The sequence below is a fragment of the Narcine bancroftii genome, chromosome 14 (assembly GCF_036971445.1).
Source record: "Narcine bancroftii isolate sNarBan1 chromosome 14, sNarBan1.hap1, whole genome shotgun sequence".
Lineage (NCBI taxonomy): Eukaryota > Metazoa > Chordata > Chondrichthyes > Torpediniformes > Narcinidae > Narcine > Narcine bancroftii.
This window is the reverse complement of record NC_091482.1, coordinates 64,047,274-64,071,208: the sequence shown is the minus strand read 5'-3', so window position 1 is coordinate 64,071,208 and position 23,935 is coordinate 64,047,274. Positions and strand designations below refer to the sequence as shown.

General features: G+C 45.3%; 1 long non-coding RNA gene across 1 annotated transcript in view; it reads right to left on the bottom strand.

The window, feature by feature from the left end:
- The window catches only part of LOC138749378 (uncharacterized), a 144,494-nt gene extending 121,634 nt beyond the window's left edge, over positions 1–22,860 (bottom strand). Inside the window, exons 1-2 of the long non-coding RNA XR_011348590.1 lie at positions 22,787–22,860; positions 15,036–15,118 (exon numbers count right to left, since the gene is read on the bottom strand). This is a non-coding gene — a long non-coding RNA (uncharacterized lncRNA). The remainder of the gene's footprint in view (positions 1–15,035; positions 15,119–22,786) is intronic.
- Between the last annotated feature and the right edge of the window lie 1,075 nt (positions 22,861–23,935).

Sequence of the window (23,935 nt, the reverse complement as noted above, 5' to 3'; positions counted from 1 at the left end):
GTTCCTTTTGCGGTTTTATGATTTCCCCAAGTACCTTTCAGTCAATGAATTGCCTTTGAAGTGTTATCATGTAGAAAATATGCCAGCCAATTTGATTAGAACTATTGGAATGTCAGAGAGTTTTAAATTTTCTTCCTATGGAATAGGAAGTGGGCAATTCAGAGTGACAGAGGAGGAGGTGACAGGTACACACCTGAGCACAGGAGAGCTGCAGCATTTCTGAGCAAGAGCTCCAGCTAAAAATTGTGCCACACGGGCATCAAGTCTGCTCAAACAAAGGTGCCTTAATCCCAATTTCTGTTTGTTTAACAACAACTCAATTTCTGTTTAATAGCACTAATATTCTGTTTAATAGCAGCCAACTGGAGTGAAGTGTAAGCCTTGGCTGGCAGATGTTATCAACAGATATTTCAAGCATGCATCTTAAGGTGAGCAAGAGACCAGAATTGAAAGAGCTGTGATATCTCAAGGATTACAGGGCTGGAGGAGATTACAGGGCTAAGAGTGGGTAAGACCATGGACAGACTTGAAAGTGAGGATCTGAATATTACAAATGAGGTGTCTCTAAAAAACACAACTCAGCAGACACAGTGTGGTGGGACAGAGAGGACTTGGTGAGAGGTAGGACACAGGAGGCAGAGTTTTTGATGGCTTCCTTTATGGAAGGGAGAACAAGGGTGACCAACCAGGGGGATATTAACACATTGAAATGCAGGGGTAACAGAATATAGATGAGCTTTCAAAACCTTTCGGATGAACACAAGTGGTCTTAGTGATGGTGTTTATCAGTTTCTCTCCACTCAAGTTCAAGTTTATTGCTACCTGCACTAAACTGCAGTGATAGAGGTTGTTTTGTGATCAGACCAGGAGACATCCCATACATGGTGCAAGTAAGACGCAGATCAAAAGTGCAGAGATATAGAGAGAGATCAGTTTGTACAGAGCAAAGGCATCATAAATTTAGCAAAAAACTAAGCAGGTCATGCAGCATCCATAGGGGGTAAAAATATATAACCAACATTTCCTTGTTATACCTTAAGGAAGAGCTCAGTCCCAAACCTTGGTTATATATCATTACTATTTTGTGGCTCATTCAAGAATGACTATAAGTTATAAAGCGTCTAATAAAGTTTCAACTGGTTGCCAAAGAGAGTTTCCTTCGAGAGACCAAGATAGCGACGTTGGTCTTCCCAGAATGTGGTTGGAGGAGATTTCTGCTCATCCACACCGTGTGGCTGGAGTTGTGTAATAATTCAAAAGCTGTGAAGGAATAATGATGGTTAGATGTTGCCACAATGCAAGGGGAAGCTGGTCTTTGTCCTCAGGTGGTGTTGTCAGGGGGTAGCATGCAGATGACAAGTTCAAGGGGCAAAAGCGCAGGAGAAATTGATAATGATTCTGCCAATTTCATCTCTTCCAGACTGCATTATCTCCATCATCTCTTTTATTGCAGTAACCCCCTTGTCCTTCACCTATCACAGATCTTCCATTTTATTCCCCTTAGAACTATAGAACACTACAGCACAGAAACAGGCCCCATCGGCCCTTCTAGACTGTGCTGAACCAGTTTTTTTTGGCCTCGTCCCACTGACCTGCACCCAGCCCATTGCCCTCCATTCCTCTTCCATCCGGGCACCTGTCCAAATTCTTCTCACATGTTAAAACTGAGCCTGCCTTTAACATGGGAGTTTGAATTTAACATGGAGCTCGGTCACATTTCTGAATGGTGAGAATTGCTATGTTCAGTTCAGCTCATGAATCTACTGGTTGTCCTTGACTCGAGCCAGAATGAATCACATGCATCTGTATCTATTTCTGACAAAAAAGGGTCAGGTTTTTCTCCTTAAGACCATAGAACATTACAGCACTTCCCCCTTCTCTGGCTCTGCACCGTTTTCTTCTTTCTTTTTCAGTATTTTTACTGAAATTGAAGTTCCACATTGAAAAATACACGTTAAAAGTCATAAAAATAATGCATTACACTTTAATGCATTATTACCAGTTCATCCACGATGCCCCACATTCTCCAATCAGCAAGTTATATTATGGCGATATTTTATTATTTAAAAAAATCTAAACCCACTATCAAAAACGAAGCTGTTTGACAAGGAGAGGAAAAATTAATTCGTAATCAAATTAATAATGACCTTATTAGTCAACATTTCTACATTCATATCAAATCAGAGATTCTGAAAATAATTAATAAAAGGGCCCCAGAATGTTTGAATATTTAAATTCAAATCGGAAATTGAACATCCGAAATTTAAACATGACGTCACATAGCCATTGAGTATGGGGAGGTGGAGCAACGCCCTTCCTTCTGAGCAACACTGCCCTCCTAGCCGTAAGAGAAACAAAAGCTAATACGTGCAAATCAGAAGCCATTAGTTATGCCACTCTCTCCAACAATACCCATTCCATCTCATGCCCTGATGAAGAGGGAATGGCTTGAAGCAGTTTCTCCATCCAGAAATGCCGCCTGTCCCACAGCTTGTTTCCACCAATCTCTGCTCTAGCTTCAGAGATGTTCTACAGCATTGTTGTAGCCCGGTATAGTTGTCTACACAAGTGTTTCTGTCTGGTTGACAAAACCAACTATTTGAGATGGGAGTGCGGGTGAAGAATGATTCATGCACAAAAGCACCTTACCACAGTACATGCACCAGCATGTAATAAATGCCTTTGGAATCTACTAAGCCATCAATTACATGCTTATAGTAGAGTAAATATAGAACGTCAGTGGAAAAGTAGCTTCGTATGAATGAAAGATAATTGTGGCACTTGAGAGCAGAAGATAAAACCAGGCTGCAACAGGCAATGTGAGGCATTGTGGCTTATTTTATTCTTCATTAGTAAAGCAGACATAGTTAAGGTACTCCCTGAACACTCTCAAGTGTGTGTCAGGAGTTTATAAAGAGTAATACCTACCTGGTATTCAGTCCCAATACCTTTCCCTGACTCAACACTCACTAAGTACCCACCTCTACCACATCGTTCCCACCACCACCCACTGTGTGGAATAAAACGACCCCCTGGGTCTCATTAAATCTTCCCTTCTCACATTAAACCTATGCCCTCTAATATATATATTTTTTTAAAAAAAAAATATATATATATAAAATATATTTTTTTTAAACTGAAACACCTCACATTTTCAGGGGAAGTGGGAGATAATTGGTAACAAATAAGTGAAACTGCATTAAATCAAAAATCTCAGCGATGAGTTAACATCAATCCTTAGTAAACTTGGCAGGTCTTCCTTTCCTAAAGGTGCGTGATGTGAATCTGGGCACTTGCCTAACTCTCTGTGTGTGCTCCTGGCGTGCAAAGCTCTGTGCCAAAATTAAAATGTATTCTTATATCGGAAGGCTGCCCTGATTTGAAAGATTACCAGTTTTAGTCAAAAAAGGAGCGGGGAGGGTGGGGGGGATAAAAAGTTGTCGTTGACTTTCAAATCATCTTCCACAATGTGACACAGTTAGTATAGCGGTTAGCATAATGCTGTTTGAGCACCAGAGACTGGGGTTCAGATCTGGCACTGTATGTAAGGAGTTTCTATGTTCTTCCTGTGTCTGTGTGGGTCTCCTCTGGGTGCTCCAGTATCCTCCCACCCTCCAAAAATTTATGGGGGTTGTAGGTTAATTGTGTGGCACGGAAACGTGGGCTGAAATGGCCTGTAAGAGTGCTGTATGTCGTAGTTTAAAAAATTTTAAATTTAAAAGTATTGAAATCCCTGGGTCCCTCAATGTGCTTTGACGGTGTGTCACTGTGGTACATGTCAACATCTACACACATACTGCCTCAGCAAGGAAGGCAACAGTCTGAAGGACCCATCCCACCAGCCACACTCTCTTCTCCCCCCTTCCATCGAGGAGAAGGATCAAAAATGTGAAATTGGGTAGCAATAGATTCAAAGCCAGTTTCAACCCCACAGTTATCAGGCTCCTGAATGAGCCTCACAAGGGTGTCCTTATGCTGCCCTCGCTGTGCAATAACTGATCTTTCACTGTAACTCCACACACCCTAATGTACTCTTGCCTTGTTCTGTTTTATGCCTGGTAGGGGCGATGAGTCATCTGACAGAAGGGAGATTGAAAACTTGGCTGAATGGTGCACCAACAACAACCTTGCACTCAACATCACCAAAATACGATCTAATTATGGACCTTTGGAGGGGAAGACCTGAGTAATCACTGGGGGATTCAGAGGTGGAGAGGGTGAGCAAATTTAAATTCTTGGGAGTCACTATCTCGGATGACTTTTCATAGACCCAACACACAAACATCATCCTGAAGAAAGCCTGTCAGCACCTCTACTTTTTCAGGAATTTGGAGAGGTTTGGTATAACATTAAAACCTTGGCAAACTTCTAGAGATGGGTAGTGAAAAGGGTGTGGACTGGCCACATCATGGCCTGGTATGGGGCCACAATACCTCTGAGAGGAAAGCCCTGCAAAAGGTAGTGGACACAGCCCAGGACATCACAAGCAAACCCTCCCCACTATTGAGAACGTCTACAGGGAACACTACACTACCGTTGGAGAGCAGCAGCAATCATCAAGGATCCACACCCAGGACATGCTCTGTTCTCGCTGCTGCCATCAGGAAAGAGGTATCGGTGCCACAAGACTCGCACCCCCAGGTTCAGGAACAGCTGCTCCCCCTCCATCATTAGACTTCTCCACAACAAACTCAATCAGGGACTCATTTAAGGGCTCTTACTTTGCGCATTATTTATTATTGAATATTTATATTTTCTGTAATGCACACTTTGTTTGCAGTTCCTTCTTGTTTAAATTTCTCTCTTTTGTGTACATATTTTTTCTTAAGTACAATTTTTTGCCCTACCGGTAAGTATAAATCCTGCTGGCCTATAATAAGAAGAATCTCAGAGTTGTATGTGATGTCATGTGACATGTGACTCTAACAATAATACTGGTCTTTGAACTTTAGAATTGGCTCATTGAATTGCTCAAGAAACAAACCCTTCTCAGTGTACCACATTTATATGACAATAATCTTAAACTAGGAACTATATGGGTAACATCAACATTTTGATCATATTTCTGTGAATACAAGCCCAGAATCGACCATTCTCTTTTATGTTGTTCTGTCCTCGCCTCGAATGAAATGCCAGTTGGTCAGCTGTGCTGAGCTTTGGAGCCAGAACCACCACTCAGACCCCTGCCCCTCCACCACCCCCCCTCGACTTGAGCCCATCCTCAATGCAGTTGGGCTCTTGCCCTGCACAATGTCATATCTGCTTTCAATCCAAGGGCATCTCAAGTGATATAACAATGTTGTTTTAATACACATAAGAGCACCAACTCATAGAACATAGAACATTACAACCCAATACAGGCCATTCAGCCCTCGACCTATATATTCCCACGAAAAAATACTAAACCCTCCCTCCCCTCTATTTTTCTTTCATCCATGTGCCTGTCTAAGAGTCTCTTAAATGCTTCTAATGTTTCAGCCCCCACCCCACCCTTGCTAAGCCATTCCAGGCCCCCACAATTCTCTGTGTAAAAAAAACATCTCTGATGTCTCCCCTAAACTTCCCTCCTTTCACTTTGTACACATCCTCTGGTGTCTGCTATTCTCACCCTGGGAAAAAGGTGCTGGCTCTCCACCTTATCTATTCCTCTCAGAATCATGTAGACCTCTAGTAAATCTCCACTCATGCCTCTTTGTTCCAAAGAGAAAAGTCCCAGCTCTACTAACCTTGCCTCATAAGACTTATTTTCCAATCCAGGCAACATCCTGGTAAATCTCATTTGAACCCTCTCCACAGCTTCCACCTTCTTTTGATAATGAGGTGACCTGAACTAAACATAATATGCTAAGTGCAGTCTCACTAGAGATTAGTAGATTGCAACATGATCTCTTGACTCTTGACCAACAAATGAAGCCCAGCATCCCATAGATCTTCTTAACTATCCTATCAACCTCCACAGCTACCTTGAGAGATGTATGGATTTGGACCCCAAGGTCCCACTGTTCATCCACATTGTTAAGTATCTGACCATTAACAAAGCCATGCTGACTATCCTTGAGTAGACTGAACTTCTCCAAATGTTCATAAATCCTATCCTTAAGAATCTTCTCCAATAGTTTGCACACCACTGATGTAAGATTCACCAATCTATAATTCCCAGGATTCTCCCTATTACATTTTGAAAACAAGGGGACCAAATTTGACATTCTCCAATCTTCTGGCACCTCCCCTGTGACCAAGGAGGACTCAAAGATCATCGCCAATGCTCCAGCTAACTCTTCCGTCCCTTCCCACAGCAACCAGGCATATATCACGTCTGGCCCTGGGGACATCAATCTTAATGTTTTTAAGATACAACACTTCCTCTTCCTTAATCTCAACATCGTCCAGCACACAGGCCTGTTCAATTTTTACCTCACCCTGATCAAGGTCCCTTTCTCTAGTGAGTACTGAAGCAAAGTATTCATTTAGGGTCTCCCCAGCATCCTCCACCTGCAGGCACATGTTGCCTCCTTTATCCTTAAGCGGCCCCACCTTCATTCTCGTCATCCTTCTGTTCTTCACATACGCAAATAACGCCTTGGGGCTCTCCTTAATCCTACTTGCCAAAACCTTCTCATGTCCCCAGCGAGCTCTCCTAAGTCCTTTGTTAAGTTCCTTCCTGGCTACCATGAGCCCTTTCTGTTTCAGTCAGTGAGAAAAATAGATAACGCTTGCTCAGATTCCTGAGAGGCTTTTGTGTCTAACAGGGCGAAAAGAAACAATGCAAGTGTTATTTTGTTCAACAAAAGCACAGTGAAGGTTAATGCTGAGTTGTTTGGTCATATGGATAGATTGCATCTATCTCCCAAAACATCAATATTTGTTTGTGTGGGTTTGTTGATTAAATCATGTTGCGTGTAAGGTGCAGCTAACTAAACTCTCTGAATGCACAAAGTTCCCTGTGAATACAAGCCCAGAATCGACCATTCTCTTTTATGTTGTTCTGTCCTCGCCTCGAATGAAATGCCAGTTGGTCAGCTGTGCTGAGCTTTGGAGCCAGAACCACCACTCAGACCCCTGCCCCTCCACCACCCCCCCTCGACCTGAGCCCATCCTCAATGCAGTTGGGCTCTTGCCCTGCACAATGTCATATCTGCTTTCAATCCAAGGGCATCTCAAGTGATATAACAGAGTCACCACCAGGATTTTATCGGTTTGAAATCCAGTCTTGCAGGTTAAATGGAGTAACTTCCCCCATAATTAGCCAGTGTTTCCATCCCTTTATGACCTCACCCATCATTAGTACATGTAAAAAAAGATAGAACAGGATATTTTTTGAAATGACAATATTCTCACCTTTCCTCTCCCGTGTCCTATCCTTATTCAGTTTGTCGGCTGGTCTGTGCTCTTCCCCCGCCCTTTATTTCCTTCTCTCCAACTTTTTAATTCAGGTGCCTGCCTGCTTTTTACATGCATCTTTAAGAAGGACTCAGGCCTGAAACGTCAGTTAACTCCAAAGGACGCTGCAAAACAGGCCAAGTTCCTCTAGCCTGAGGAAGAAAGATCTGCATTTCTTGGGGTTCCCCCCACCCACCCCCCCCACACTGCCCATATCCTCAGGAGCTCCCAAGTCATATTATGTCGATGAAGTACTTTTGAAAGTACTTTTTTTTAAGCTGTGACCTTCCTTGTCTCTTATCAATTTGAAGCCAACTCAATGCCATCGGCAAACAAAAATTGCTTGCCATGATTGTTCAGGTTTTTTTTAATCATCGGTTTATCTACACATCAATCTTGATGCCCAGCCAACAAATGTCTCTCGCCCGAGACATGCCTGTGTGTACATACACGAGACGGCTGCCTTTCAGATTGCTGCTAAGTAGGGCTTGAAGGTCAATGAATATTTTGCAAAGCATTTGAGCTATCAGGGTTGAACAAATTCCAGGTGTGAAATTTTCAGTCAGTGTAGCCAAGAACGTCACTTCTTGCTAAAATACATTTGTGGCTTAAATTGCAAATAATGTCAAGTTGCTACAAATAAATTCTTCCATTCCCTCATCTGCCCTTTCCCTTAGCCTCTCTACTCCCTTTCCTTTCTTTATACTGACCCCAGATGTGTTCTCCACTGTTCCTTTGGTGGAATGTAAGAGGAAAGATGTGGCTATGTTGGAAAGACTCCCCCAGAATTCATAGCAATTGTGAAACTCCTTTATTAAATCAACAGAAATCCTTGCAGCAGTGTTTCTCCACTATTAGTCTGCTTCAAATCCCTCATCTCCTCAGCAGTCTCTCTTTTCTTCAGCCAGAAAGAAACAACATTACTGCCAGGAATCAGTGGCTGAAGACTTGACATTCAAAAATGATGTGTAAAGAAACAACCGATTCTTCCTGACCCCAAGGTGCGCCAATTTGCTCAGAAGCCAATGACAATGTTAGAGGTTTGCATTGTGGGGAAATGAGCAGTCAATTTGCATAGACCAGGATCCAACAATATAAATATTTTCAGACATCCAAATTGATGTACATGGACATTTTGTTCTTAAAAGACCCTGACAATTTTCAGATGCAACCTTATAAACATATACTGTTCATACATTGAGTAAGGATATGAGTATGGCTGGCAAGGTCAAGTTTTACTGATATTTGGCAACATTTCTATTATATGTGGGATAATTAGTGGTGACAAATATAGTATATGCAAGTTGTTCTTTGTACTTAGTGTGGAACAGTTGGCGTAGCAGTTAGCACAATGCCTTTACAGCACTGGTGATCAGGAACAGACCTGGCCGTCTGTAAGGAGTCTGTACGTTCTCCCCGTGTTTGCATGGGTTTTCTCCAGAGGCTCCAGTTTCCTCCCACCGTTAAAAATGTACTTGTAGGTTAATTGGGTGTAAAATGGGTTGCAGGGACACGTGGGACAAAATTTCCTGTTACCGTGCAGTATGTCTAAATTTTAAAAGTTTAACTTTAAAGAATTACAAAGATTCAAGATTCCTTTATTGTCATGTACTATTACATGAAATTGCCTTCTGCCTGCCATAAAGCAAAGAGTCTCCATGGTTGTCGCCTGGCAAAAGACAGCCCTTCGGAGTCACTGAATGTCCGTGGATTCTTCTCTTGTGCCCCTGCAGATCTAAACCTCCAATATGATCCAGAAGGCTTCAGCGCCTAAGGCCCTTCGGAAGCCCTTCTTGCCCTCAGCAACTCAGCCCCTCACTGGTCCTCTGCCATGGTCACCGTCCTGTGGAGCCATCTCCTCTGTGTCTCCTCCTCAATCAGGATGTTCTCCCCATTTCTGGTGCCCTGCGCCAGTCCGTTGCTCCCCCAGAGTCTGCAAACCCCCATGGGCACTGCTGAGCACGGCCACCGCCATCTTGGGCATAGACCCACGGTTTCAGGATTTTAGTTTAAAAACACCGTCATCTACCTTTAAGAGGCCATTTAAAACCTACACGGACCTGTCGGCATTAAGATTAAGTGGTGTGACCCTGCAGAGCAGCGCTGAGTTTTGTCACAGTTGCATGCTTACTTGCGTCGGGAGCGGATTTCTTGTCACGTGTTTTGGTGCTGGTGGATTCGAATGAGAGTATTCTTTAATTGTATGTAAACTGGGTAAATTATTGCTGCTACAGTCTCCGCTCTCTGTTCTCTCTGGTCCACACCAACAGCAATGCTGCCGTTACATCAGCTCCAATTTGAGGGTTGAGCATTCCAACCTATATTCTTGTTCCATACTTTGGGAAGCATAATGTTGTTTCCTGTAAACTTTAGGGATGGTTTAAATCAGTAGTTTCAAACTTTTTCTTTCCACTCACAGAGCACCTTAAGTTATCCCTATCCCTGGGATTACTTAAGGTGCTCTGTGAGTGGAAGGTTTGAAAACCACTTTTTAAATCCTACTTAATTGACTTGTTATGTGCACAGTGTGGCTGGTAGGACACTGTGAGTGAAAGAAACATGCCGAGTCGAGTAGAGTTTCAGTTCAACATCTACTATTTCAAAATCACGCACTTAAGAGGCCTGCGCTTCCCAGTGACCCTCGCGCCCCACGGGGAGGAAGTAACGTCAGCTTACGGGCCGAGGCTTTGCCCCGCACTGAGAGTCCCCATGGGTGTTGCTGGCTGTGGACCCGCCCGCGACTGCTTGCCGCCTGGGTGAGCCGCCACAACGGTTTCCTAACTCCAGAGGAAATGGGCCAAGGACCATTTTCCTCCAGCAAAATATTTCAGTAACAATTGGGTCCAGAGCAGTGGTTCTCAACCTCCCCGCCCCCCCCACCCCCCAATTCGCATACCACCTTAAATAATCCCTTACAAATCACAGAGCAGCTATGGCATAGGGATCACTATGTGAGAGGAAGGAAAAAAATTGAAAATTACTGGTTTAAAACCAGCAAAAAAAAATCAATCTGTAAGATAGTTTTCTGCAGTGGTTCAATTCCAATATTCAGTTCCAGTTCTCCTTTAAGGAATATGTTGGTTAGAGTTATAAGCTAACTCACTTTATAAGACAGGTATATGCTTGTTTCTCAATCCGATTGTGACTCTAAATGGAAAAGAGGCAGAAACAACCTCTTAAGTCAACTAGCACTGCCAACACGGTCATGTCTCACTAACAGCTAATACCGCCTGTCATTCTGAAAGGTAATTAGCGGCTTGGCCTCTCCAAATCCAGAGACGGCAAAGTACAAGCTTTAACTGAGGTTAAGGTAGGGGACTGTACATAAAACTCGAACATCTGGAAGTTGGACCTATTTGTACAAGGTATTTTAAGAGTAATTTGGGCACATCAGGTCACGCCAGCATTTCTTGGTCAGCAACAATTGAAATATTGGCCTCAGTATTTCTGGACATTGAATGGCACGATCTGATGGGCTTTGCACATTTAACGCTGAGAAATTGACTGGCAAGGTGCAACCTAAGACCTGTGCTAATCGCTTACTGTAAAACACAGGATAAACCTGGCAGCACTGGCAAAATAGATATCAATTAACGTACCATCACTGGAACATAAATGTTTTGCACACAGCCTTTACTGCGCTCAGTAATCTATACTCTACTTTTGCCTACAATCTTCACTGACAAAGATTGTGGAACCTCTGTACAATGTAGAAAAAATACACAATGTACTTCACTGCAGTCACTACCCCCTTCAAGAGAATGTAGCTTGCAGCCACTCATGGCAATGGAGTGAAGTGTGACACACCGAAGTCTAATAGAGGAAAACAATAATGACCACCGGTTTATTGTCCAATGTGCATATGCACCGAAATTATTTCTTGCTGCAGTCAAACGGATACTTTGCAAAAGAAAACCAACTACAATTATAGACCCTAAATTCTTCTTCTTTCTTCTTTGGCTTGGCTTTGCAGACGAAGATTAATGGAGGGGTAATGTCCACGTCAGCTGCAGGCTCGTTTGTGGCTGACAAGTCCGATGCGGGACAGGCAGACACGGTTGCAGCGGTTGCAAGGGAAAATTGGTGGGTTGGGGTTGGGTGTTGGGTTTTTCCTCCTTTGTCTTTTGTCAGTGAGGTGGGCTCTGCAGTCTTCTCCAAAGGAGGTTGCTGCCCACCAAACTGTGAGGCGCCAAGATGCACGGTTTGAGGCGATATCAGCCCACTGGCGGTGGTCAATGGGGCAGGCACCATGAGATTTCTTTAGGCAGTCCTTGTACCTCTTCTTTGGTGCACCTCTGTCTCGGTGGCCAGTGGAGAGCTCGTCATATAACACGATCTTGGGAAGGCGATGGTCCTCCATTCTGGAGACGTGACCTACCCAGCGCAGCTGGATCTTCAGCAGCATGGATTCGATGCTGTCGGCCTCTGCCATCTCGAGTACTTCGATGTTGGTGATGAAGTCGCTCCAATGAATGTTGAGGATGGAGCAGAGACAACGCTGGTGGAAGCGTTCTAGGAGCCTTAGGTGATGCCGGTAGAGGACCCATGATTCGGAGCTGAACAAGAGTGTGGGTATGACAACGGCTCTGTATACGCTAATCTTTGTGAGGTTTTTCAGTTGGTTGTTTTTCCAGACTCTTTTATGTAGTCTTCCAAAGGCGCTATTTGCCTTGGCGAGTCTGTTGTCTATCTCGTTGTCGATCCTTGCATCCGATGAAATGGTGCAGACGAGATAGGTAAACTGGTTGACCGTTTTGAGTTTTGTGTGCCCGATGGAGATGTGGGGGGGACTGGTAGTCATGGTGGGGAGCTGGCTGATGGAGGACCTCAGTTTTCTTCAGGCTGACTTCCAGGCCAAACATTTTGGCAGTTTCCGCAAAACAGGACGTCAAGCACTGAAGAGCTGGCTCTGAATGGGCAACTAAAGCAGCATCGTCTGCAAAGAGTAGTTCACGGACAAGTTGTTCTTGTGCCTTAATTAAATTAAATTAAATTGTGTCTTAATTAAATTAGTGGTTTTCAAACTGCCCCCAAACTCACATTCCACCTTAAGCAATCCCTACGCCATAAGTGCTCTGTGATTGGTAAGGGATTGCTGAAGGTGGTGTGTGAGTGGGAAGGGAAGGTTGAGAACCTCTGCTCTTGACTCAATTGTTACTGAAATATTTTGCTTGAGAAAAATTGCCTTTGGCCCATTTCCTTTGGAGTTCTGAACCCGTACATAAAACGAGTCAATCAGAGACAATTAAAACAATGTTTGTGTGAAAGGAGGTGGAAGGGAGAGACAGAGCAGGTGGAAGGCGACGGTTGCACCAGAACATTGGATCGGAGGTCAATCCACAGGACCATATGAGCGGCGGAGGGGATCACTCTGATCTTGAAAGCTAAGCAGGCTCAGGCCTGGTCAGAACTTGGAGGGGAGACAGCCCAGGAACACCAGGTGCTGTAGGTTTCTGTGAGGGGTGCTGGACAAAGTGGCAACTCTCTGCCTGCCTTACGATAGACAAAAGTTAATGAATTTCATCCACGTTACATTCTAAATGTAGTATTATGTGACAATAAAGGAGCCTTTACCTCTATTTCTGATGTGATCTATCAGGATCGTATTCTGAAGAGAGTGTGCAAAGTAGTTGAGGACCCCTTCCACCCCTCACACAGCATATTTCAGCTGCTCCCATCGGAAATGAGATACAGGAGGATCAGAGCCAGCACCTCCAGGCTGAGAAACAGCTTCTTCCCACGGGTAGTGAGAATGCTGAACAACCAGAGGAACTGCTCACACCAACCAACTGAGACTCTTCATTTATTAGACAATATTTATTTTCTATACATATGTAGATATACGTGTGTGTGTGTGTGTGTGTGTGTGTGTGTGTACTGCTTGTCTGGATGTGTGGTGCGCTGTTAGCCAGAATCAGACACACACAAGGTAAAGACTGTTCAGCAAGCTTTAATCCACAAAGATTTCCACAGAGCCAGGCTGGCTGTAGCTGCAGTGACTCTGAGTGAGGCTTCAGGAGGCCAGCGCAGGCTTATATCCCGGAGGGTGAATGACACCCGACCGGGTGGGGCTTGATCCATTCAGGCCGACTGATTGACAGCCGGCCAGGTGTTGTCCTGTCCCCTTACACTCCTGCAGGTACAGGTGTTTCCCCCTGTAGTAGACCGGTGGTGGACCACCACAGTCTGTTTGTGTGTTTGCATGTTTTTGCCCCAAGGACTGGTAAACACTGTTACGTCTTGTACTTGCGCAATCAAATGATAACAAACTTGAACATGAAACTCTCATACTCAATTACTAAGCTTCAGAAGTATTTCACTGTGAAGTACTTTGAGACATGCTTGAATTCTGAAAGGTGCTATAACAATGCACATTCTTTCTGTTACACACATTCAGAGAAGAGGCAACAGAGACATGCAGGGCCAAAAGGCTTTGATGACAGTGAAAAGAATGGGGCTGGTCAATCAGCACAGGAGCCCACTCTGGGAAGACAGTGACATCATTAAATTTAAACCTCAGACCAGCTTTCCAGTGACATCATCAGAGCAGATGATCCTAAGTTGAATATTAGCCAGATGCAGAGTACATTTTAACAAGAGGCTGTCAGTTCTGTTTAGTTCTGCACATACCTGAGCTGGTGGGGGACCTAAATACCTGGTAAGGAAAACAAAATGCCTGGGCTTTTGTTGTCAATAAAATAGCATGAAATCCAGCCCTTTTATCCTGCCATTTGCAGAGCATTACTGAAGTAGACAAAGGAAAAGGCAGATTGTTACATGAGGGCCCACCTAATTGTGCAAAGATTTCCCAGACAAGGCTGTGCCTGGCTCCCTAGTATTTGTTCCACAGCAAGAATGTCAGAGGGCTCTGTGAATGACCCCTCCACCAGTGGTATATCCCAGCGCCTCTGTCTTGACATTGTGCACACACAGCACTTCTGTCTCAAACTTATTTTATTCTTTATTTTTATTTACAACACAATTCTGGCCATTAAGAACCGTGCCACCCAATTAACCTACCCACCCTGTATGGTTTTGGAGGGTGGGAAGTGGAACCCAAACAAGCCACGGAGAGAACGTAGAAACTCCTGACAGAGGGGCCAGAGGGCACTGAATTCATACCTGGGTCACTGGTGCTGTGCTGCTTCTGAGGGCTACCAGTGGTCGAGTGGGTAAGTGCACCTTGTGTCTCAGGTTTTGTGTGTGTGTGTGTAGACTTGGAAGGGGCTCAATCAACCAGGGTGAATCGGACAGGCAAGTCACAATGCCTTTCCCCCAGCTCTGTCCACCACTGGATCCACCACAGATCCAATCCCAGGGCACCAACTCCCTTCTCACTCATCTTCACTGTAATATCAAACCTCGCATTCAATAGCCTGGAGTGCAGTTAAGGATGAGTGTTGACCTGGATTGGCTTGTGCACTTCGTACTCCGATGATGAGGGCTAATATGTTGAAAGCAATTATAGGTCGAGTACCCCTTATCCGAAATACAAGGGACCAGAAGTGTTTTGGATTTTGGATTCTTTTCATTTTGGAACACCATTTAAAAAATGTACTCAGTTACTCAGGCTTACAGATACATGCATTCACATTGCAATGCAAATATTTACATATGCACAAATTAACTGAAGTAGACATATACAGGTGCCTAACCTTTTATCCGGGATCCTTAGGTCCGGACACCTGCCATTGTTTGGAATCTTCCTGATTTCTGAATCATTTTAAAATGGCGGTCCCTTTAAGCAAATGAAATGAATTTAGATAAATGAAGACCATAATATCACTAGCTTGTTTCTTTATTTTAAAATAAAATTTTAAAATAAAACTTCAAAATAAAACTGGCTCAGACATCTCAGACAGTGCAAATGCAGTAAACACACATTAGAGTTCAAACATCATGTCAGAATGAAATCTTTTTAAAGTTTCTTCCATAGAGGATTCTGAAGCTCTCTTTGCCATGTTTATAGGCTTCACAGAGGCCTCTGACTGATAGCGTCGATTGGGAGGGCGGGTGGTGAGGACACTCGACAGAGAGCGGCTCTTATAAAGTAATGATTGCGCTAATTAGCGACGGTGTACCCCATGAAGGGCCTCCTATTAGGTGATGATACTACAAATTATCAACGTGGAATGCGGCGGGATACACGGGAGTTGAGCGAGGGTTGCGTCGGGTCAGGTTTGGTGCCAAACTCCATCTTTCATAGTTTTTATGTTAATTTCCCGTAATAAATTAGTATACTTACTTCCGGAATGGAGGCAGGGCATTTACACTAAAGAAGGTTGAGTTGTGGTGATCTCAGAGTTGTGGTGATTTCGGAGGCTGGGAGTAGGTTGAATGAAAGTTGCCTCAAAATATAACAAAGTTTTACAACATGTTGGGCAAATATTCTCTGCTTTCAGAGGGAGACGTTCCCCCCCCCCCCCCCCACCCCCAGATCCACTTCTCCCGCCCCCATGGGAACAGGAACAGGAAAGCATCAGAATAAAGCCTGGCAAGGGGGAGGAGTCCAGACCAATAAAAGGTGTTAATTGGATAGGAGGAGAGGCCATTTATTTTGGCTCTGTGAAAGGAGACAGAGGGAAAAGGGAGACAGAGCTGGGGGAAAGGCAACTGGGGGGGAGAAGAAGGGTGGGTGGTTTAAGGGATAGATGAGAAGTTGATGTTAATGAGATCCATCTTCCAGATGGAAGATGAGGTGCTGCTCCTCCAATTTGCAAGGGATCTCTGTCTGGCAGCGTATAAAGTAGGTCAGAAAGCTGTTGCCCCAGCGAATGTTTGGGGTTGGAGATTAGACTATAGTATTTTGGTTTTGACTTTCTGACTATCGATTGTCCACATGACTAAAATCCTCCCCAAGTCCTTGCCACCCAGCCTCATTGACATCCTCAGAGAGCGTCCCAAACCATGATCAAAAAACAAACCTCTGTTGTCTCCTTAGACTACCTTCAGTAGTTCTTTATACAATGACATGACCAAAACGATTGTGGCCTCCACAAGCCCAAACACTGCTCCTACATAATTTTCCGATAATTATAGATCACAGCCCAACTGCACATTCCAATCATTTATTTAGTGCGATTTCACCACCTGAAGATAAATGAATCAATGATTTTATTGACCATCCAACTATCTGCTTTTATCCATTTAAAACAGTTCCCTTAAAGGTACAGACTGTGTTAAACAGCTGAACATAATTCTGTTTGTGTTGCCAACTAGCAATGCTGTGGTGATCTGCAGAAAGAAAGGTTGCCTTTCAGATGTATCCAAGTGCTCGACATCCAATGATGTTCCATTTAATCACAGTTGAAATGCTGGAAAACAAGAAGTCTGCAGCCACTGGAAAACTGCAGCAAACTCACACTGCTGGAGGAATTTGCAGGTCAACTTTTCAGGCTGAGAACACTTCATTGGGGATATTAAGAACTAGGAGGTCGCCCCATTATAAGGGGGAAATGGGAGGAGCAAGGGCCAGCAAGCGATATGTGAATACATGTGGGAAGAGGAAGAAAGACTCTCTCTCTCTGATTGATTGATAAGGGATTGCTTAAGGTAGTATGTGAGTGGGAAGGGGAGGTTGTTACTGAAATATTTGGCTTGAGAAAAATTGTCATTGGAGTTATAAAACCCTGCCCATACAAGTCAATTAGATGTGATTGAAACAGTGGTTTTCAAATCTTTTTCTTTCCACTCACATTCCACCTTAAGTAATCCTTTACAAATCACAGGTTACCTTTGGCATAGGGATTACTTAATGTAGTAGATGTTTTTTTAAAAAAAGTTCCCACCCCTTGCTCTCCGCGAATGCTGCCTGACCCACTGAGTTCTTCCAGCACTTGGTTTTAAAATGCAACTTCGGTGCCCATTTTTTGCACAGCAAGATCCCACTAACAGCATTGCAGTGATGACCATTCTAGCAATGGTGATTGAGGGAAGAATATTGTCCAGATCACTCGGGAAATCTCCCCTGTTCTTTCTCGATGGGATCTTTTACATCCATCTGTGATGAGGGGTTCCTGAAGGGTGCTGAAGACTTTTCTGGTGGTATTGGAGGTTTGGATCTGATTGCCAATTAATCGAACAGGAGTCTGTGCTGGAAGTGAATCCATGGGCACTCAGTGTTTCTGAAGGGACTCTCGTTTGCTTCTTTCTCTTATTGTTAGGGGTGCTGGGTAATGCTCACGGCGCCTCTTTGTTTTTTCTTACGACGGACAAAAGTTGAAGTAAATCACACCTATAACTTTTTTTAATGTATTATCATGTGACAATTAAAGGTACCTTTGAGACAGCAGATGGAGCCTTGGTTTAGCATTTCACTGGACAGTATGGGGTGCTCTCTCAATAGATGGCGGTCTCGATTCTTGGACGCAGGTTTCTGAATTAGGACCTTAACCCCTAATCTTCAGTTGGCCATCAAGCTATGGTTGATGCCTTTGTTGTGTGTTCCTTTCCCGAAACAAGTGGTTCAAAGTCTTGCAGTGTTACTAAAATCACTTCCAAGTGAATGATAAACAAGAAGGCAGACATCCATGGACCACCAAGGATGCACAAAAGCATTTGCTCTGCTGAGCGGGTCAAATTACAGACTGAATTGGTAAATCGGGATTAATCCTGTGTATCTGAAAAAGACTGCACTTTGTAGTTAACTCATCTGAGGGAAAGAGCCCAAAATAACTGGCTAATGCTTGAAATATTACACTGAGGTTGAAGCTATTTTAATTAATCACGGTGCTCAAAGTAATAGCTTTAAATAATCATCAGGTGTGGATGAATTAGAGCTTTCTTAAAGAGGCTCTAACTTCATGGAAAAGCTTGAAAAAATAACTGTTTAAAATGCATAACGTGGTGGCTGGTGAAGCACTGGCAATCTGCTGGGTTTTGCCAAACAGGCTATGTCAGTCTTCTCTTCTGCTTTTTTGGTCCTCTTTTTAATTTGCACTGTTGCCACAGGAAGATGAACAGGTAGCAGGGGGCATTACGCTGTGCCACTCATTTGCAGCATTACACCAGTACCCCGCAACGCAGCACCTTTAAGGAAATCCACAAAATCTGACTGAGCCACAGAGGTGACCTTCTTGAAGACATCAAGGAGGATTCAAAAGAGAGAAAGCGAGAAGGGATGAGATAGTGGTGTATCTGGAAGAGGAAGAGAAGGGGTCATTATCAGGTGACTCCAGTCTGGGGAGCTGGGGGTGGGGGGAAGTTGTGTACCTGACTGTTTTATGCACAAATGAGGGATTGGTGGAATCACTTGACATCAATGGATGTCTGGGAGTCACATGCTCTCGTTAATATTTACATTCCTGCACTCAATCACATTCATGCTAACACATACACATGCTTGTATGGATATTTTTATTTATCTATCTCTCTCACATACTATTACCAACCCCACACACACACAATTACCGAACCCAACACAATTACCGAACCCAAACACACACACAATTACCAAACCCACACACACAAATTACCAAACCCACACACAAATTACCAAACCCCCCCTCACACACACACAATAACCGAACCCACACACACAAATTACCAAACCCACACACAAATTACCAAACCCCCCTCACACACACACAATAACCGAACCCACACACACACAATTACCGAACCCAACACAATTACCGAACCCAAACACACACACAATTACTGAACCCACACACACACAATTACCGAACCCACACACACACAATTACTGAACCCAACACAATTACCAAACCCAAACACACACACAATTACTGAACCCACACACACACAATTACTGAACCCAACACAATTACCGAACCCAAACACACACAATTACTGAACCCAAACACACACACAATTACCAAACCCACACACAAGTTACCAAACCCCCCCTCACACACACACAATAACCGAACCCACACACACACAATTACCGAACCCAACACAATTACCGAACCCAAACACACACAATTACTGAACCCACACACACACAATTACCGAACCCAACACAATTACCGAACCAAAACACACACAATTACTGAACCCAACACAATTACCGAACCCAAACACACACAATTACTGAACCCAACACAATTACCGAACCCAACACAATTACCGAACCCAAACACACACAATTACTGAACCCAACACAATTACCGAACCCAAACACACACAATTACTGAACCCAACACAATTACCGAACCCAACACAATTACCGAACCAAAACACACACAATTACTGAACCCAACACAATTACCGAACCCAAACACACACAATTACTGAACCCAACACAATTACCGAACCAAAACACACACAATTACTGAACCCAACACAATTACCGAACCCAAACACACACAATTACTGAACCCAACACAATTACCGAACCCAAACACACACAATTACTGAACCCAACACAATTACCGAACCCAACACAATTACCGAACCAAAACACACACAATTACTGAACCCAACACAATTACCGAACCCAAACACACACAATTACTGAACCCAACACAATTACCGAACCCAACACAATTACCGAACCCAAACACACACAATTACTGAACCCAACACAATTACCGAACCCAAACACACACAATTACTGAACCCAACACAATTACCGAACCCAACACAATTACCGAACCCAAACACACACAATTACTGAACCCAAACACACACACAATTACCAAACCCACACACAAATTACCAAACCCCCCCTCACACACACACAATAACCGAACCCACACACACACAATTACCGAACCCAACACAATTACCGAACCCAAACACACACAATTACTGAACCCAACACAATTACCGAACCCAACACAATTACCGAACCCAAACACACACAATTACTGAACCCAACACAATTACTGAACCCAAACACACACACAATTACTGAACCCAACACAATTACCGAACCAAACACAATTACCGAACCCAAACACACACAATTACTGAACCCAACACAATTACTGAACCCAAACACACACACAATTACTGAACCCAACACAATTACCGAACCCAACACAATTACCGAACCCAAACACACACAATTACCGAACCCAACACAATTACCGAACCCAAAAACACACAATTACTGAACCCAACACAATTACTGAACCCAAACACACACACAATTACTGAACCCAACACAATTACCGAACCCAACACAATTACCGAACCCAAACACACACAATTACCGAACCCAACACAATTACCGAACCCAAACACACACAATTACTGAACCCAACACAATTACTGAACCCAAACACACACAATTACTGAACCCAACACAATTACCGAACCCAAACACACACAATTACTGAACCCAACACAATTACCGAACCAAAACACACACAATTACTGAACCCAACACAATTACCGAACCCAAACACACACAATTACTGAACCCAACACAATTACCGAACCCAAACACACACAATTACTGAACCCAACACAATTACCGAACCCAACACAATTACCGAACCAAAACACACACAATTACTGAACCCAACACAATTACCGAACCCAAACACACACAATTACTGAACCCAACACAATTACCGAACCCAACACAATTACCGAACCCAAACACACACAATTACTGAACCCAACACAATTACCGAACCCAAACACACACAATTACTGAACCCAACACAATTACCGAACCCAACACAATTACCGAACCCAACACAATTACCGAACCCAAACACACACAATTACTGAACCCAAACACACACACAATTACCAAACCCACACACAAATTACCAAACCCCCCCTCACACACACACAATAACCGAACCCACACACACACAATTACCGAACCCAACACAATTACCGAACCCAAACACACACAATTACTGAACCCAACACAATTACCGAACCCAACACAATTACCGAACCCAAACACACACAATTACTGAACCCAACACAATTACTGAACCCAAACACACACACAATTACTGAACCCAACACAATTACCGAACCCAACACAATTACCGAACCCAAACACACACAATTACTGAACCCAACACAATTACTGAACCCAAACACACACACAATTACTGAACCCAACACAATTACCGAACCCAACACAATTACCGAACCCAAACACACACAATTACCGAACCCAACACAATTACCGAACCCAAACACACACAATTACTGAACCCAACACAATTACTGAACCCAAACACACACACAATTACTGAACCCAACACAATTACCGAACCCAACACAATTACCGAACCCAAACACACACAATTACCGAACCCAACACAATTACCGAACCCAAACACACACAATTACTGAACCCAACACAATTACTGAACCCAAACACACACAATTACTGAACCCAAACACACACACTATTACCAAACCCACACACAGATTGAGATCCCCTGGGATAGGCATTGGACAATGACCCTCCTGCACGGAGCCATCCTCCTGTGAGAGAGGAATAGGTAAAGTTATGGCAGATCTTGCTGTCAAAGGACTAAACACATTCCTTTTTGTTTTGCACGGACCGTCCCCTAAAATAAATCAAATGAGGAAGACGCAGCAATTTCAATGATAACAATTGCGATTTTTCGAGGGCCAGACCTGATTTCCTGGGCTTGCATCCCTGTGAGTGGCCTGACCCCCACCCCACCCCTGTGTCCCACCCCCCCACCCCTGTGTCCCTCCCCCACTCCTGTGTCCCCCTCCACCCCTGTCCCCCTCCACCCCTGTGTCCCCCTCCACCCCTGTGTCCCCGCCCCCACCCCTGTGTCCCCGCCCCCACCCCTGTGTCCCTGCCCCCACCCCTGTGTCCGTCCCCCCACCCCTGTCCCCCCCACCCCTGTGTCCCCCTCACCCCTGTGTTCCCGCCCCCACCCCTGTGTCCGTCCCCCCACCCTTGTCCCCCCGCCCCTGTGACCCCCCCCCCCCCAAGGCTCTAACCCTTGCCTTTCTGAACTCCTTTTGAGTCTGGAGAGTGAGAGAAGTTGAGGACAGTTCAGTTGCGGCCAAATTCGCCACCGCTCGGCTGCAGGAGGGTGAGGCTGGACCGGGACTGGACGGAGGAGGGGGTCTGCGGCCGGGGGGGGGGGGGGGGGAGGGGAGAGGTAGCAGGGAGGGAAGGGTCGGTGGGGCTGGAGCCACGGAGGGGACGGGACGGGCATGAGCGCAGAGGGTCCTATTCCCGGAGGACGAGCCCGACCCCCCCCCCCCCCACCCCCACGGGGGCTGCGGGACCGGCCGAGCTCCCCAGCAGGTCTGCGCGCTTCGCCCGACAGGGAAGCCACAGTCCAAACGTAGCCGGGCGACTTGAGAGCAGTTTTATTTAGTTGCTATTTGCTCCTTATGACCTAATTACTCTGTAAACAGGAAGCAATCTACTTTTCCTGAGTTTAAACAAAATACCAGGGCTCTTTTGGAAGCTGACCTTTGATTGACTTCATGCTGGTCGGTGGTGAATGGAGCGTCTTCTCATCCTGCTGCCTGTCCGCTCGGCTTCTTGGTTGGGCGGGAGAATGTCTCCTCCCTCCCCCACCTCCCCCCTCCCCCTCCCCCTCCCCCCCTCCCCCTCCCCCTCCCCCCCTCCCCCTCCCCCTCCCCCCCTTCCCCCTCCCCCTCCCCCCCTTCCCCCTCCCCCTCCCTCCTCCCTCCCCCTCTCCCCTCCCCCTCCCCCTCTCCCCTCCCTCCTCTCCTCCCTCCCCCTCCCCTCCTCCCCTCCCTCCCTCCCCCCTCTCCCCCTCCCCCCCTCCCTCCCCCCTCCCTCCTCTCCTCCCTCCCCCTCTCCCCTCCCTCCTCTCCTCCCTCCCCCTCTCCCCTCCCTCCTCTCCTCCCTCCCCCTCCCCTCCTCCCCTCCCTCCCCCCTCTCCCTCCCCTCCTCCCTCCCCCTCTCCCCTCCCTCCTCTCCTCCCTCCCCCAGCCCCCATCATACCTTCACCCGAGCTGTTCTCGCTGCCACCAGCCTCACCTTGTTCGAGGGGCCTGCCGTTCCTTGTGGGAGAGGACTTCTCAGAACTGACACCTGGGAAGCTCTTATTTTCCGAACGTGATCCATTGTTTCTGGGCGATGAAGTGGACACCAGGTCACTCCTGGTTTCTGGCACAACTCCCTGTGGGCCACAGCACTAGCCACCCTGCTTCCAATCCAGTGTTCTCTGTGTCAGCAGTTTGGGGGATGATGTTCTCCCTGCGTCGATTTCCTCATTCCAAGAGGGGAGAGGACTGGAGGGGTATGGACCGGGTGCTGGTCAGTGGGACTAGGAGGGTGGGGATTTGTTCCGGCATGGACTAGTAGGGCCAAACTGGCCTGTTCTGTGCTGGATATGGTTATAGGGTTAAAGACGTCCGGGGTTAGGAGGTTAATTGGTCACATGGGGTGCATTTGGGCAACAGGGTCCAGAGGGCCCAATACTGTGGGGTTGGCATTCAGGAGGGCTGAATAGCCTTGTAGGCAGAGTTCCAGACCATTAGTCCAGAGACATGGTTTTCAATCCTACCGTGTAATTCATAACACAATTAAATAAACCCAGAATGAAAACTGAAACACCAATCTGGTTCACCAAAGTCCTCCAGAGAAGAA